At 39.3% G+C, this 17,915-nt stretch overlaps 1 protein-coding gene across 2 annotated transcripts in view; it reads right to left on the reverse strand.

The window, feature by feature from the left end:
- The window catches only part of LOC150087342 (beta-1,4-mannosylglycolipid beta-1,3-N-acetylglucosaminyltransferase brn-like), a 66,354-nt gene extending 48,875 nt beyond the window's left edge, over positions 1–17,479 (reverse strand). For both annotated transcript variants that reach the window (XM_090372005.1, XM_090372004.1), the window contains exon 1: positions 17,369–17,479. The gene's annotated coding sequence lies outside the window, so the exon portion shown is untranslated. The remainder of the gene's footprint in view (positions 1–17,368) is intronic.
- Between the last annotated feature and the right edge of the window lie 436 nt (positions 17,480–17,915).

Genomic DNA, 17,915 nt, shown 5'->3' on the forward strand with positions numbered 1-17,915 from the left:
AGGGAATAATCACCTCCTTGTCCCTGCTAGAAAAATTCCTATATATCATCGACAATACACCATGAGCTACTCTTGCAGCCCGTCTGCACTGCTCAGAAAACTTCACATCTGCCTGCACAACCACCCCCAGGTCCCTTTCATTCTCTACCACTGTCAGTGTAGTACCACAGAGTTGATACGTTGCTCTGGGGTTGCTGTTTCCCATATATAGTACTTTACATTTGTCAATGTTAAACTTCATTTGCCACCTCTCAGCCCATCTGCTCAACCTTTCCAGATCCTGTTGCAGTAGCATAGTGTCAGTAGTGTCTTGACAACCCTGCCAACCTTCGTATCGTCTGCAAACTTGGACATTATGCTTGATATACCATCATCAATATCATTTATAAATACAGAAAACAAAAATGGACCCAATACTGAACCCTGAGGGACTCCACTAATAACATTAGTCCACGATGAGCAGTGTCCATTGATTACCACTCTCTGTCTTCTCCCCCTCAACCACCCCTTTATCCATAGCAGCAATTTTCCTCCAATGCCACACTGCTCCAATTTGTGCAGCAGTTTTCCATGTGCAACAGTATCAAAAGCCTTTCTAAGATCCAAGTATATAATATCAAAGTTATTCCCTGCATCCAATTCTTTTGTGACTGCATCATAGTATCCAATCAAATTGGTCAGACAAGACTTCCCCTTAACAAAACCATGCTGTGTCCGAGCTATAACTGAAGTCTTGTCTAGATGATCCTGCAGTGCTTCTTTAACCAGTGCCTCCATTAATTTTCCAGGAACAGAAGTTAAACTAACAGGTCTACAATTACTTGTGTCGACCTTTGATCCTCCTTTGTGAATTGGGGTCAGATTTGCACATCTCCAGTCCATGGGTACTTCCCCTGAGTCCAAGGAAGCTCTCATAATTATGGCTAAGGGTTTGCTTACTTTCTTTGCTGCTTCCTTTAATATAACTGGATAGATCCCATCCACCCCAGGTGTATTTATCTTCAACAATTTCTCCTCCACTTTACTCTCAGTTATTACAAGATTCTCTAACTTACTGCCAGAGTTGAATACACCTCTGGAATTCCCCTCGCTGAATAACTCCTCATGTGTGAATGTCGATGCAAAATATTCATTCAGTTTGTTAGCTACCTGAGCAGGATCATCAACAGTTGACCCATCGATATCAAGTGGACCAATCTGATTCATCCCCTTCCTTCTAGAGTTTACATAAGTAAAGAACTCTTTGCTGTTTTTCTTTGCATCCCTTGCCAAAGATTTCTCGTAATCTGCCTTCGCCTGCCTAACCTCCTTTGTAACTTGGTTACAGATCAACTTGTATCTATCATAGGCTTTTGTGTCATGTGTTAATTTGTAAGTATCCCATGCATTTTTCTTTCTCTGCCATATGCCTTATTAGTTCATCAGACATCCATTTTGGCCTAAACCTTGAACAATATTTCTTAGTTGGTATGTAAAGCCTAGTAGCTTCCAAGATAAGTTCTTTGAATGCTTCCCATTTTGAATTTGCAGTTGGTAACATCATCAGTTGGTCCAACTGTATAGAATTTAAATACTGTCTCAGTCCATTGTAGTCGCCTTTACGAAAGCAATAACCCTTCCCTTTACCCCTAATGGTAGTTACCTCTTTGAGTAAATCCCACTTCAGCACACTGTGATCACTGCCACCTAGTGGTTTATTTACCTGCAGATTCTTAATGCATGAAGAATCACTACTGATAATCAAATCAAGAGTATTACTCCCTCTAATTGCCTCCTGAACATGCTGAGGTAGAGAACAATCATCTAATAAATCCACAAAAGCCCTGCTAGTGTGTGAGTGACCATCCCCCAAATTCCAGTCAATATCTGGGAAATTAAAATTCCCCATTATAAGACTCTCTCTCTGATTTACTGGCCCACTCTATTTCCCCATACAGTTTCTTATTATACTCATCAGAGTCATTAGGCCTACAGCACACTCCTACTCTCAATTTTGATCTCCCAATGCTTATGTCACACCAAACTGACTCGACACTGCACTGTTCAGCAATGTCGACTGGCTTCACTTCCTTGGATTTTATGTATTTCTTAACTAATAGCATAACCCTTCCTCCCTTCCTATCCTGTCTATCCTTTCTGTAGACATTGTACTCCCCAAATTGCAGTTCTGCATCCCTTATATCTGTGTGACACCACGTCTCTGAAATCCCCACAATATCTGCCTTTGATGTTTTGAGCAATACCTCAAATTCATCAAATTTATTTACTAAACTCCTAGCATTGGTGTACACGCATGTATACATACACCTGTTCTTTTTCTTAGCTACCCTAACACAACCTATGTGTTTATTTGTACCCCAATGATTCCCAGCAGTCTCTAAAATATCCTGCATCTTATTTTCCAGGCTGCGGCTCATTCCAATAGAAGCAGGGCAAGAATCACTTTCACCTCTGCCAGTGGCTACTGTTAATCTATTAGTCCTTGTATCCCCCCCCCCAATCTAGCAGTTTTCCGACCCACCTAACACTGCCTCGATAGCATCAGCAAACATTCTTGCACCCTTTCTATTTAAGTGTATCCCATCCCTGTAGAAGCAGTCTCTCCTGTTAACAAGTACAGACCAGGCTGAAAAAAATTCTACCCCTTGAGCCTTGCACAATCCTTCCAGGGCCGAATTGATCGACAGGGCTCTCATCTTATACTCCCTCCTATCGTGTCTGGGCAGAATTGCAGACACTTTCAAATTCAACCCTAATTCACAACTTTTTTTCAACAGTGACCTGTACTTGTTAAGTAATTCCGCCGGTCTCCTACTCTTAATATCATTAGTGCCAACGTGTACAACTATATCACCTTTTGTGCCCTTAAAAGATGATATCCGCTCTACAACGTCATCAACCTTTGCCCCTGGCAGACATACCCTGGTCCTGTTCCACCTATCCTTTTTACAAAGCATGTTTCCCGTTTCCCTGACAATAGAGTCCCCAACAACTACTAGTTCCTTTGGGACCAGCGCATTCTGCCTTGGGGGCTGCCGCTGTGTTGCGCGATGACCAAGTGTAAGCTCTGGCATTGGTGTGGGCAGCTGAGAGCTTGATGGGCTCCTCACTTTTAATCCTTCGAAGGCATCCACCCTGTCCTTCAAGCTCTCATATAGGCCCATAACAATGCTGAGTTGTGGCCTGATTTCCTTACACTCCTTGCATCGCGCACACACAAAGACATCCCCCATGGCAGTATCATGTCCTGTACCTGACTGCTCCACAAATATCAAGCAAGTAGTGCATTTTAATAGGCTGTGATTCAGAGGGCAACTGCCCCCCCTCAGTTCTCCCCTGAGCCACAGCACTCCCATTAGCTTCAGCCTTTTGCTTTGCTGCTCTGGTCAGAGTCATGATTTCGATTTAATTTCAATAAAATTTCAATTCCAGTACAAAATTAAAACCCTAAACTTATATCTCAACACAGTTATAACGCTATATTTATGTTTCAGTATCGAGTGTTATCTACGAAATCCCTTTATATAACTTCCGTATCAAGTTAAGTATTAATTATTTATTTTTTACTAATTATTTATGTTACGTAACCCAAGTCGTTATATGTATAGTTAAAAGTACAATTTAATTGACAATGAAGTTCAACAAGATTAATTATCTGATTAATTGACAATATTATGTATCGCGTTACAATGGCGGCAATTACGAACGGTAAACACATGGATTTGATACCCTTTCCGATACTAAGTAATACCTACAAAATCTCTAAGTTACTTTAATCTAAGTATCGTAAATAAGAATATAAAACTACTCTAGAAAATAAGTTAATATGCCAATTTAAGCTAATAAAACAGAAAATAAATCAGAAAAAACTTCTCTGTTCCAAGAGCGGCAAAAATGTTTCCATCTTCTTTCAGGTTTTTCAATGCTTTCCGTTCCTTGGTTTCAGGTTTTTCAATGCTTTCCGTTCCTTGGTGGATAGGTTGTTGTTCTTATTGTAGTTTGAGCTGTATATTAACTGCATGGCTGTGATATTGATCGTATCTTTGGCTAGATTATCCTGAATGTACTTTAGACTATTGTGGATGTGGGCTAGGAAATCTAATGTGGGGATATGTTTTGGTGTCAGTTTATAAAATTAAGGCCTTTGCTAAGTACCTGAATTTCTGTGTTGGTGAGAGTTCAATCATATTAGAACCTCTGTTTACTATAAGACTTAGAAATAGCACTATCTAAAACCAAAAACAATAAATGCCTAGGTTTTGACCTCTTAGAGGTTGAGATTATCAAAAAATTAGCATAAATAGCACCAGAAAAATTAATAGCATTATATAATAACTGTATGACAGAAGGTATATTCCCAGGGAAGCAGGTTTACATTGCAACAATCAGTATGGTTTTAAGTAAGGCAACTTTACGGAGGATGCCATGCACCACTTACTGACAACAGTTAAAAACTCAGAGGAAAAATATATGCTGGCAATCTCTATTGACTTTGCTGGGGCATTTGACTCACTCTGGTGGCCTAGTGTCCTAGGAGACTCTGCCAGGCAAATTCCCCACAAAACCTCTATAAGGTATAAACAGCTACCTTACAGAAGTGCCGCCCTCTTGCAGCTGCAGGAGTGGGCACAAATGCACATGCTCAAAATATCACCCGAAAAAAACAAATAAATACTTCTAAAAGTCAATTTGGACATAAGAAGGTGTCCACAGATCAAAATTAACACAACCACTATAAAAATGGTAACAGAACTAAAATATCCTGGAGTGGTCTTTGATTCAAAATTAACTTTTTATCCCCATTTGACCTACTTGGCGAAGAAAGTGAGAAATTATGCAGGTATGATTGCCAGGATCAGTCGAGCAGACTGAGGGCTCAAAAGAAAGACCCTGACAATCGTATACCATGCAATTACTCCACGCACCGGCATGGAGCCGGTGCGTGGTTCACCCGTTCGGCCATAGTAAGAAATAGGAATAAATTAGAATCGATACAAAGGACAATACTACTCACTATTACCAGAGCATGTTGAATGGTGAGCAAACCTGCGCTACAGTTGCTGGCCAGGGCTCTCCCACTTTACCTGGAAGTAGCCAAAAGAGGCTTATATTATAGATTTAAAAAGGGCATACCCACAGAATTTCTGGCGACAGCCTTTGACACAGCACCTTCAACGCTGAAAGAAAAAGAATAGCCACAAAGCTCCATGAGCTATGACAAACAAAGTGGGAGCAGGAAACCAGAAGTCTGGTTACCAAAAGGTTTCTGCCATGGGTGGCAATGGTTAGCACAAAGCCACCTAAGTGGAATGCCCCTGGACTTTTTACCACATTTATATTAACAGGTCATGGCTCCCTAGAGGCGAAACTAAGCTCCTTTGGGCTGACAGATGATCCAAACTGCACCTGTAGCAAGAGTGAAGACTGGGCACACATTCTATATGAATGTATAATTTATGACAGGGGTCGGCAACTTTTTTTTGAGTGAAGAGCCATTTTTAACCTAATTAAAAAAAGAGAGAATCCGAAGAGCCTTAAAAAACTCTCTGCCTCCTCCTCCCAGCTGAAGCTAGGAGGATGGGGGGGGGTTAAGAAATGGAATAGAGTGGGAAGGTGCTTTATTAAAATATATATATATTTCAAAATAGTATTTATTAATAACGTAAAAAAATGTAACAAGCATCCAATTAGGTACAAATTAATGCGACTTTTGCTGCTGAACTTCTTGAGCGAGTACGCCATAATTTATCTTTAAATATGCCGAGAGACTCGCATTGTTCAGACATTTTCTTGATTTATTTTTAATATAGTTTATGTTCGAAAATATTTGCCCGCAGAAATACGTCGAACCAAAAACTGAAAGAAGTCCAAATGCAAATATTTTCAAATTTATATATGTGTTCAGTAAGCTACTCCACGCATCGAACACAATTTGGTCTTGCATTTTCAACTCATCTATCACCGTCCATTTGTGTAGAATTGCAAGGGCAGCCTTTTGCCTCTCCAAATTCTCAATTTCAGTTTTAAGTATTGCACTCCACATTTTAGTATTGCACTCCACATGTCCTTGATTTTTAAGTCTTCCAACTCTATTTCAAATTATGCTTCATATGGGCTAAAAGTTAAAGAGCCACAGTTACCTGTTCAAAGAGTCGCATGTGGCTCGTGAGCCGCAGGTTGCTTACCCCTGATTTACGACGTCCCCAGAACACAGCTAATAGCACAGATTGGCCCCCTTCCCAGGGGAGAAGAACATCTGTTCATCATAGAAGAGGAAAATTATAGTCTTTACATCCTTCACACAAAGTATTTGAACAGTGCAGAACTACCCAAACAATGGCAATACAGCCCCCCCAGCAATTAAACAATAATGAATAGTTAAAATTGTCCACGTTTCCCACCACACCCAGACGATGATTTAAAAACTGTCAGGATAGCAGTATTCTGCATATGGGCTAACCTTTAGCCCATATGCAGAAACTTGATATGACAAAATGCCTCCAGAATACCCTGCCATGTGTAGGAACCTGGGTGCCCCACACCAAAAAAGTAACCATGTAGGGAAGGGAGATGCACAGGCAGCTAGGGAAGCAGATTAGCTGAAAAATATCAGTAAGCTAGTAGCAAAGGGATGCAATGTAGAATGAAAGAATGAATGAGAATGAATAGGCTGGACACTGAGTGAACTAGGAATTATGGTAAAAGGGAATAAATGGCAGTTTTGGTGAAATAAACAGTGAATGGATGGGAATGAGTGGCAGAGCAAATATAATTGGCCGAAAGAATACAAAGTTAATAACTTACGCTACTTTATATATACTAAAAAACATTTACTAACAATGCAAACACTATCACTGCATTCTCCCCTGGCCTGCAAAAAAACTTGCGACTAGGTCTGCACCACAACTGAAGAATAACAGAAAGTTGAGGTGCCCAGAGAGAGCAATGCAAAAAAGCAAGAGTCAAATAAATGAAATGAAAGTCAGAAGAATGAATGAGAGTTTAAGTGTGTGAGAAAAAGAACACAAACCATAAATGCTACAGTTAAGTACACACCAACCCTAGTTTTAATTAGTATTTAAATTTACACTACAGATCACTGCATACCCCCTGGTGTGTGAGAAAAAGATGAGTGAAAAAAAAAAAAAAAAATATATATATATATATATATATATACAGGGTGTTTCAAAAATGATGGTCAATAATTTAAGGGTGAAAAGTACAAACTAAAATTAAAAAAAAAGTCCCAGTAAACATCGGGCCGCAAATGAACCATTTTTGAGATAATGCACATTTTCTGTTAAGATCCGCCACTGATTATGGGAGCACTCTGGGAGGATAGTCTGCATTGCTGAGACCTTGTATATGCTGGATATGGTAGGGGTACAATAATTGGCTATGTAAAATTTGCCACACACTGCTATGACTCAGTACACGCTCTTGCAGATCAACCCGCCTTGTTGAAATTCCTGGATTTTGTTCTATTCTTTCTAACACCCTTTCCTCAACATCAGGTGTTATGCTTCTGGGCCTAGCTGTTCATACTCCATGTGCGAAGTGCCCATGTTCTCTAAGGTTGATGTACTGTGATGAACGTATGCCTGTTGGGCTGCCTCCGGCGGGGAAATGCTTCTTGGTATAAACGTGCAGCCTCGAGTGTACTGCTGTTTGCTTTACCATACGTGAAGTGCATGTCTGCATACTCTTCGTTGCTGTAACGTCTTTCCATGTTGACTATCCTTTGACAGTACTAGTATGCCTGCTACGTCTCAGAGTACTAGTATGCCTGCTATATCTCAGAGCATTGAGAGAGGAGAAATGGAGAGAATGAGCATAACCTAACCTAAACAAACAAGTCAGTGGTGGATCCCAACTCTGTACAGTTCATCTTGTCAGTGGTGGATCCCAACTAGAAATGTGCAATATCTCGAAAATGATTCACTTAAGGACCCATGTTTACTAGACTTTTTTTGCATATTGAAGTCTGTACAGTTCACCTTTAAATTATTGACTATCACTTTTGAAACACCCTGTACATAAAACAGAAAAAATAAATAAATATAAGAAAAAAGTATAAAAATAGAATGCAAATAGAGTGAGAATGCAGATTATGAATGAAGCAAATGTGTGTCTCTCCCATCCCTTCGCCTGGTGGGTTCCCCCACTGCTAGCTAATGTCCCACCCCCTAGAGCAGGATGGTCAATTTGACCTTCCTACCGAATTCAACACTACCTGGACCTGACAATCATCACCAACAAAGATATACTGTGGGTTTGCTGCCGACACGCTATTTGACAATCTGAACTAGGTACTCTAACCCGGTTCACTTTAAAACCCCATTCCGGGGCAGGGGGGGTAAGTCTTTTGTCTCCTCCCCTCTCTGCCTACCGCCACACTTCACCTGGTGGGGCTTGTCTCTACTGACCCTCTTTAGGAATGCCTACTCTATCATTCCCATCCTTCAACCTGTTTTCCTCCCAGTCTTCATTCTCCCCCATCTCACTAAACCGACCAAGTACACCCCCCCCCAACAATGCCACCAAATTCTAATCAACGTCTAAATTCTACCGCTTTCTTGTAAATCTCTTTCGGCCAAATTCTAGTGTTCACCATTTTTTTTTTTTTTTTTTTTATAAATAGGCCTTGCCAATGAAATCCCTGGAAATTAAGTGATGGAGCCTGCCAGAGTACTTAAATAATATACTGGGTGTCTGACCTGCCTCCTTGTGGCAAAGTGTGGGGCCCAATGGCTAAATGGTCAGAGAAACAACAGAACATAACACTACACAACAAACCACTCCCCATATACTCTATGACCTTCCCGGGCAGCCCCTCTGCACTGCTCAGTGAACTTCATATTTGACTGCACAATTAACCCCAGGTCTTTTTCACTTTCCACTTCCTTGAGTGTAGTACCACACAGTTGGTACATTTCTCTTCGGTTATTTCCACCCATATGAAGTACTTTGCATTTGTCAATGTTAAACTTCAGTTGCCACTTCTCAGCCCATTTTCCCAACTTATCTAGATCCAGTTGGAGTAGCATACTGTCTTTACTGTCGTTAACAACCCTGCCAACCTTTGTATCATCTGCAAACATGGACATTTTTTTTTTTTTGTTGGCTGATGCTGCATAAGCTCATACATTTGCTTTCTTGCATCACATGCCACTACTACTACTACTACTACTATTAAACCTGATATAACTTCATCAATATCATTGATAAATATATAATATATATTTATATAATATATATATAATAATATATAATATATATATAATATTTATATAATATATATAATATATATATAATATATATATAATAATATATAATATTTATATAAAATATATAATATATAATAAAATATATACAACAATAGACCCAACACCAAACCCTGGGGAAATCCACTAATAATATTTTTCCACGAAGAGCAGTGTCCATTGATTACCATACTCTGTCATCTCCCACTCAACCATCCCTTTATCCATTGTAGAAACTTACCCTTAATGACATACCTCTCCAATTTGTACAGCAGTCTTCCATGTGCAACAGTATCAAAAGCTTTCCCGAAATCCAAGTATATGATATCAAAATTATTTTTGGCATTCAGTTCCGCTGAATTATAAAGAAATATGACCTTTTCAACAATGAAAAATACTGTAAATTCAGATATATAGTAAAAGATGGGAAAGAAATGGAAATGAATAAATTTTCTAACTTGAGATAATTTATTAATACGTAGTAGTAGTAGTGGCACTTGATGCAAGAAAGCAAGTGTAGGAGCTTATGCAGCATCAGCCAAAAAAAAAAAAAAAAAAAATATCACACCATACCCTCCAATTGCCTGTCCAGTTCCTCCTTAAATTTATTTAACCTATCAACTTCCACAACGACAGATGGAAGTTTGTTCCAGCAATTAACCACCCGCTGGCTAAAGGCAAATTTCCGCACATCTATTCTACATCTATCCTTTCTTAATTTGAACTTATGTCCCCGTAGGTATGTATTCTGAACAAGTGGGAGGATCCCATCAGAATTCAGCGTGCTCAACCCATTCAAGGCCTTATAGACCTCAATCAGATCACCGCGCAGGTGCCTAGTCTCCAGCCACTGCAATTTGCAGAACTTAAGCCTCTCTTGGTAAGAGGATCCCTTCATTCCCCTCACCAATCGTGTTGCTCTTCTCTGTACACACTCAAGCAAATCTACATCCTTCCTAAAATGAGGCCTCCAGACCTGTACGCAGTACTCAAGGCGTGGCCTGACCATTGCCTTATACAGAGGGACAATCACCTCCTTTTCCCTGCTAGCAAAATTCCTATATATCATTGACAAAACCCCATGACCTGCCCTAGCAGCCTGTCTACATTGCTCAGAAAACTTCATATCTGACTGCACAATTACTCCCAGGTCTTTTTCATTTTCTACCACCTTAAGTGTAGTACCACACAGTTGGTACGTTTCTCTGGGGTTACGTCTACCCATATGCAGTACTTTGCATTTGTCAAGGTTAAACTTCAGTTGCCACTTCTTAGCCCATCTGCCCAAATTATCTAGATCCTGTTGCAGTAGCACACTGCCATTACTGTCATTAACAACCCTGCCAACCTTCGTGTCATCTGCAAACTTCGACATTAAGCCTGATATACCTTCATCAATATCATTGATAAATATACAAAACAACAGTGGACCCAACACCGAACCCTGTGGGACTCCACTAATAACATTAGTCCACGAAGAGCAGCACCCATTGATTACCACCCTCTGTCTTCTCCCACTTAACCATCCTTTTATCCATTGTAGCAACTTACCGTTAATACCATTCTGCTCCAATTTGTACAGTAGTCTTCCATGCGCAACAGTGTCAAAAACTTTCCTGAAATCCAAGTATATGATATCAAAATTATTTTTTGCATCCAGTTCTTTGTGACCACATCATAATAACCAATCAAATTTGTCAGACAAGACTTTCCCTTAACAAACCCATGCTGTGTCTGAATTATTGCTGCAGTATTGTCTAGATGATCCTGCAATGCATCTTTAACCAGTGACTCCATTATTTTACCCGGAACAGAAGTTAAACTAACTGGTCTGTAATTATTCGTGTCACCCTTCGAACCTCCTTTGTGAATTGGGGATACATTTGCACATCTCCAGTCCGTGGGAACCTCCCCTGAATCCAAGGATGCTCTCATAATTATGGCTAAGGGTTTGCTTAGTTGCTTTGCCGCCTCCTTTAATATAACTGGATAGATCCCATCCGCCCCAGGTGCCTTTCTTATGTTTAACTTCAACAATTTCTCCTCCACTTTGCTCTCAGTTATTACAAAATCATTAAGCACACTGCTACAATTTGATAACCTTCTTCCATTTTCAAACTGTAATGATTCCTCACGTGTGAATGTAGATGCAAAATACTCATTCAGTTTGTTTGCTATCTGAGCAGGATCATCAACAGTCGAACCATCGATGTCAAGTGGACCAATCATATTCAGCCCCTTCCTTTTAGAGTTTATATAAGTAAAGAAATCCTTGCTGTTTTTCTTAGCATCTTTTGCCAAAGATTTCTCGTAATCCGCCTTTGCCTGCCGAACCTCCTTTGTGACCTGATTACAGACTAGCTTATATCTGCTACAGGCTTCTGCGTCGCCTGATAATTTATATGCATCCCATGCATTTTTCTTCTCTGTCACGAGTCTCATTAGTTCATTTGATAACCATTTAGGCCTAAACCTTGAACAATATTTCTTCATCGGTATGAAAAGTCTAGTAGCTTCCACGATTAATTCCTTGAATGCTTCCCACTTAGAATTTACTGTTTGTAACATCGTCAGTCGATCCCACTGTACAGAATTTAAAAACTGTCTGAGACCACTGTACTCCCCTTTACGGAAGCAAAAACCCTTTCCTTTACCCCTGACGGTAGTTACCTCTTTGAGTAAATCCCACTTCAGCACACTGTGATCACTGCCACCTAGTGGTTCCTTTATCTGCAAATTCTTAATACACGAATGATCACTGCTGATAACCAGATCAAGAGTATTACTTTCTCTGGTTGCCTCTCGAACATGCTGCTGCAGAAAACAATCATCCAATAAATCCACAAAAGTCTGACTAGTGTGTGAGTGACCAACCCACAAGTTCCAGTCAATATCTGGGAAGTTAAAATCCCCCATTATAAGACATTCTGATTTACTGGCCCACTCTATTTCTCTGTACAATTGTTCATTGTACTCATTCGAGTCATTAGGCCTATAACACACTCCTACTCTTATTTTTGCTTTTGCAGTGCTTATGTCACACCAAACTGACTCAACAGTGCACTGTCCATCTATATCAACTGGATGCACTTCTTTTGATTTTATGTTTTTCTTAATTAACAGCATAACACCTCCTCCCTTTCTGTCCTGTCTATCCTTTCTGTACACATTGTACTCCCCAAATTCCAGTTCTGCATTCCTTATATCTTTGTGACACCACGTCTCTGCTATCCCAACAATATCCGCCTTTGATGTCTTGACCAACACTTGACGTACATATTAAGAAATGGCTACTTACATGATGCCCACAATTTACTAGTACACTTTTAAGAATTATGTCGTAAAATATTTGGTTATTTTTTTGTTGTACTGTATATTGTTCAAAAAAAATGTTCGCATTTGTTTAAACTTGAAACTCAGATACATTTTCTTTCTACCGAAGGCCTCGACGCAAAGTTTCAAATGCTGCCAACATTTCATGTTTGGAAGGTTTAATATTACCCTCATTGCTTTTGTTGCGTCATTTTCATCCAACTCATCGTCGATATTGTGACTAGTTCTTTAAATATGCTCCAAAATGTTGGAGTCACTTGGATATTTAGCTACTATGACATCACTATCAACTCCTAAAAATTCGTCAAGAACAATTTCTCCACTGATCAAGCCTCGCTTGGAACTCTTCCCAAGATTGCTCAATGTCTTCTAGTAGTTCATTCCTCTCATATCTGTTAATTGACATTTTAGAAAAACCTGCTTTTGCAAAACAATTCTTAATCGTTGTTTCTGTCACATCTTGACTCCACGCTTTCGCCAACTCTGATATGTGCATCCACAAATCTATAACAGAATCTATAGGATGGTTGGTTTCTATTCTTAGTATAATTTTTTTCAGTATGCACCTTTGGTAGAGCATTTTCAAATTCTTGATAATGCCTTGGTCCATTGGCTGCAGTTAAGACAAATTATTCGAAGGAAAAAAACAAGCTTCATACTTGTAAGTTTCGAAATTACCGAGCGAAGGTGAGCAGTGCAGTTGTCGACAATGCGATTTTTCTGTTTTCTTTTGTCAACTTTCGATCAAAATTTAAAATCCACTGCTCAAAAATTTCACTTGTCATTCAAGGTTTTTTGTTGTAATCATAGTCTAACTCTAACGACTTTGCTCCTTTGAATCATCGGGGTTATTTACTTTTGCCTATTACCAAAAGCTTCAGTTTTTCATTACCGGCCATATTTGCACCAACCAAGACTGTAATTCTCTCCTGAATTTTTTACCACCTAAACATCTTTCACCTTTAAAAGTCAGTGGCTTGTTTGGCAAACATTTAAAAAATAGACGTTTCATCAATGTTGAATATGCCTTTGGACTCGTAGTCCTCAATTTTTTTCAAAACTGTTTCTTTTCAATGGGTATAGTCTTCTTCGATTGCAACTCCACTTTCATCATAAATAACTTTTTTGAGTAAGCCGTGATGCTCTTTAAGTTTGTTCAGCCAAACAGAACTGACTTGGAATGTTTTGTGCCTCAAAAAAGATGCGTACTCCATAGCCTTTTCTTTTATTTATAGCCCTGATATCGGCAGTTTTGTTCTCAAATCAACTTAATCTTTTTTTAAGATTAAAAAAAGACAAATGTTGACACACTACTGACAGGGACATTAAATTTTAAAGCAATTTCTTTTCTTTTTTTTAACGCCGCGATCTATGCTATTAAGTATTTCCATTTTTTCACACTACAATCAAGGATTTCCTCTTAGACACTGTAAGGTTACTTGCACAGCAGTTAAAACAAAGCTGAAATTAGGGACCACTTGTAGCTACCATGTAAATAGAGACAAGTGAAATTTAGTGGAAGTGTGGATGTCTCATTTCTTTGAAACAACAGATGAATTTCTGGTATAAAGGAAAATCACTCTCTCCTAATTCTCTAATAGGATGCTTATGGTAGAAAATAGGTTTACTAAGCCAATGCGTGTTGGGAATATGCCTTAATCTTTGCCAATGGTTGTGGACAGCTGACCAGCAGGACTTCTCTGCATAGTAGTATGTAAGTTGTATAGGTTTAACTTCTTTTTAGCCATTGCTGATCCACTGCTGGGCAAAGGCCTCTCCCAAACTTTTCCATCTTTTTCTATCCTGTGTCATGGTTGGCCAGTTTCCTCCTGCACGGTTTTACAGGCACCATTAAATTGTAAAATGTTTTAGCTCTTAATTCGTAGAATTAAAGCCTTTAGCTATTAGGAGCTAAAGGGATTAATGCTTAATCCTTTTAGCTCTTAATTCATGCTTTCCACAGCATCAGCTCTATTGCCTAAAGGCCAGAGGTGTGAACAATGCGTACCCGGGGCTCACGAAATCAAATCAGTTCGTTATATGGAAATTTTCTCCATTATACAGAAACTATTTTCAATGTAATAACCAAAGGGAAATCAAAAAAATTCGCTGTATGGAAGTTCGTTAAAGAGAGGTCCGACTGGATATAAATACACACACACGGGTGCCATATAAATCCGCTTCCACAGAAGGCCGGTTATTTGACAAAAATACTCAAAAGTGAAAGTGAAAATTTGTTGCAGATCATTGGTTTCAAATTGAGATGCTGCAATTTTTTAACCTAGGATAAGGGATTATGGCGCTATTCTCATGGCAATGTGGATTAAGACTTTTTAAGGCCCAAAACAATTTTAGCTTAGCTTTATATTATATTATTGTTTTGTATTGTATTGTATTATATTATATTATAGCATAGCATAGCAGATATAAGTTAGTCTGTAATTAAATCACAAAGGAGGTTAGGCACGCAAAGGCTGATTACAAGAAATCCTTGGCAAAGGATGCAAAGAAAAACAACGAAGACTTCTTTACTTATGTAAACTCTACAAGGAAGGGGATGAATTAGATTGGTCCACAATCAGGTTGGTGGTTTGACTGTTGATGATCCTACTCAGATAGCTGACAAACTGAATGAGTATTTTGCATCTACATTCACACATGAAGAATTCTGTAGGGAAGGGGAGGACAGAAGTTTATTGCTAAACTTTAACAGGGAGCTAAATGATTTTGTAATAACGGAGAGTAAAGTGGAGGAGAAATTGTTGAAGTTAAACATAAAAAAGGCACCTGGGGAGGATGGAATCTATCCAGTTATATTGAAGGAGACAGCAAGGGAAGTAAGCAAACCCTTAGCCATAATTATGAGAGCATCCTTAGAGTCAGGGGAGGTCCCCATGAACTCAGGATGTGCAAATGTATCCCCAATTCATAAAAGGGGTTCAAAGGGTGACAAATAATTACAGACCTGTTAGTTTAACTTCTGTTTTGGGGAAAATAATGGAGTCACCGGTAAAGAAGTGATGCAGGATCACCTAGACAAAACTGCAGTAATAGTTCAGACACAGCATGGGTTTGTTAAGGGACCTGCCCTTGTCATGGTCAGTAAGACTACCCATACCAATTCAAACAATGGGGAATTTTTGGACCGAGTTAGCAGACTATTCATTTCAGATGATGGCCTTATTTGATGTGGTGTCTCTCTTCACTTCAATCCCGGTCCAACTAACCATCACTTGTGCAAAGGAGCTTTTAGACAACAACCACACCCTAAGCAGCAGATCTTCTCTAACCTCCAACGACATTTGCACTGCCCTTAGATTGGGTCTAACTGGTGGTGCCGTTATGTTTGGCGAGTCCATTTACCGGCAGCACAGCCATGGATTCACCGGTTAATTCAGTCACTGCAGACATTGCAATGGAGGAGCTGGAAGGTTGCACATTTGTGGATTTGCCAGACTCCATAGCCTTTTGGTACATGGATGATATGTTCGTGGTCATCCCTCGGGAGTCAGGAGACCACCTCCTATGCCACCTCAACTCTCTGTCGTCCTTCATTCAATTCACCATTGAACTGGAGTTGGGCAAAGTAAAGTGTGTTAGTTGTCTGACAGCACCAGGGGTTCCCCCATCTCTGCGGGCCGTGACCACCAAATACGAAGGATATGTAAAGGTCAAGGAATGACCACCACATACCCCTAATGCTCCTAAAAACAAAATAATAAACAAACAAACAAACAAACCATCTCTGCGTTGTATTCTTTGTAAGTGACACAGAACTCTGGGGAAGCCAGAGATTTAAAATGATATATAGGAATTTTGCTAGCATGGACAGGGAGGTGATTATCCCATTATACAAGGCAATGGTCAGGCCACACCTAGAGTACTGTGTACAGGTCTGGAGGCCTCATTTTAGGAAGGATGTAAAGTTACTAGAATGAGTACAAAGAAGAGCAACAAGATTGGTGAGGGGAACAAAGGGGTGCTCTTACCAAGAAATTTTAAGTTCTGCAAATTGCAGCACCTGGAGAGTAGGCACCTGCGAGGTGATCTGATTGAGGTGTGTAAAGCCTTGAATGAGTTGAGCAAGCTGAATGCTGATGGGATTCTTACTCTTGCTCAGACTAAGAACCTGAACGGGCACAGTTTCAAATTGAGGAAAGATAGTTGTAGAATAGATGTGTAGAAATTTCCCTTGTTGTGGAAGCTAATAGCCTAAATAAATTTAGTTGAGCTGGACAGGCATTTGGAACGAATGGAGGGGTGAAATGGGAGGGTTTTTTTTTTTTTTTTTGGCTGATGCTGCATAAGCTTGATTTCTTGCATCGTATGCCTCTACTAATGCTAATAACGATTTTTTTTCAAGAGAACGATCAATTTCGTTATAAAGAGGTCCGACTGTCTATATACACGCATATTATTTATCTGTGCAGTTTTAAGAATGTATGGTATTTCGTAGCATTAAATTTAATAAATGTGCAAATACGTATATACTAAATGTAAACGTTGATACATGTAAACTGGGGTATAGGGCTACATCATTTTCATACCTATTTTAATTTGTATATGTGTGTTTCTCCGTTATATTCAATTTTTCTCTCCACCACCACCAATTCGGAATTCGTTTTGTCCCGGTTCTCACCTAAAAGTGTGGCACCTACTAAAATTCTTCTTCCAGGTATATGTATAGTACATTTATAGAGTAGGTCCCCAATGCACGATACATTGTAATTGTTTTACTCATTAGTATTGAAAAAAAAAAACAATTCACTTACAAGAGAACCAACTGATAGTGCTGCTCCTACTGTTAAAAATATCACTTTACCACCTATAAATGCATTCTAAAGTAAAGCATAAACATAGTACAACTTCACGACAATATTAACTCTACCACGATTACGCTGATACAAATTTATTTATTCTCTTCCGATAGATGGCGCGTCATGATCCCACAATACCTCTGGTAGAAGCAGACGGATTTTTAAAGATCAGAGAAAGGTTTCAAGTAAGCTGGTGTAAGTAAACGAGTAAAATTCTCCTTCTCAGGAAGAAAGTAGTCATTTCCCGAATGCAGGAAAAGACTATGGCATCTCAAGACAGAAGTAAGGATATGTTTGATATACTATATTAATTGTAGATGTAGTTCTTTGAAGAATTTCTTTTCGTTATCATCGTAGCTTGAAGTTCAGGTTCAGTGACCGCTGCAGAAGAGGCTGATGTCCTTAAAGCTCTAACTGCGGATGGGTGGTTCTATTTCTAACGATAGGGGTTAAATAATGATGCATTTTAATAAGCAAAAGTGCTTTTGAGAGAACAAGTATG

Source organism: Mastigoproctus giganteus, chromosome 4, assembly GCF_048544385.1.
Source record: "Mastigoproctus giganteus isolate SK-2022 chromosome 4, ASM4854438v1, whole genome shotgun sequence".
Lineage (NCBI taxonomy): Eukaryota > Metazoa > Arthropoda > Arachnida > Uropygi > Thelyphonidae > Mastigoproctus > Mastigoproctus giganteus.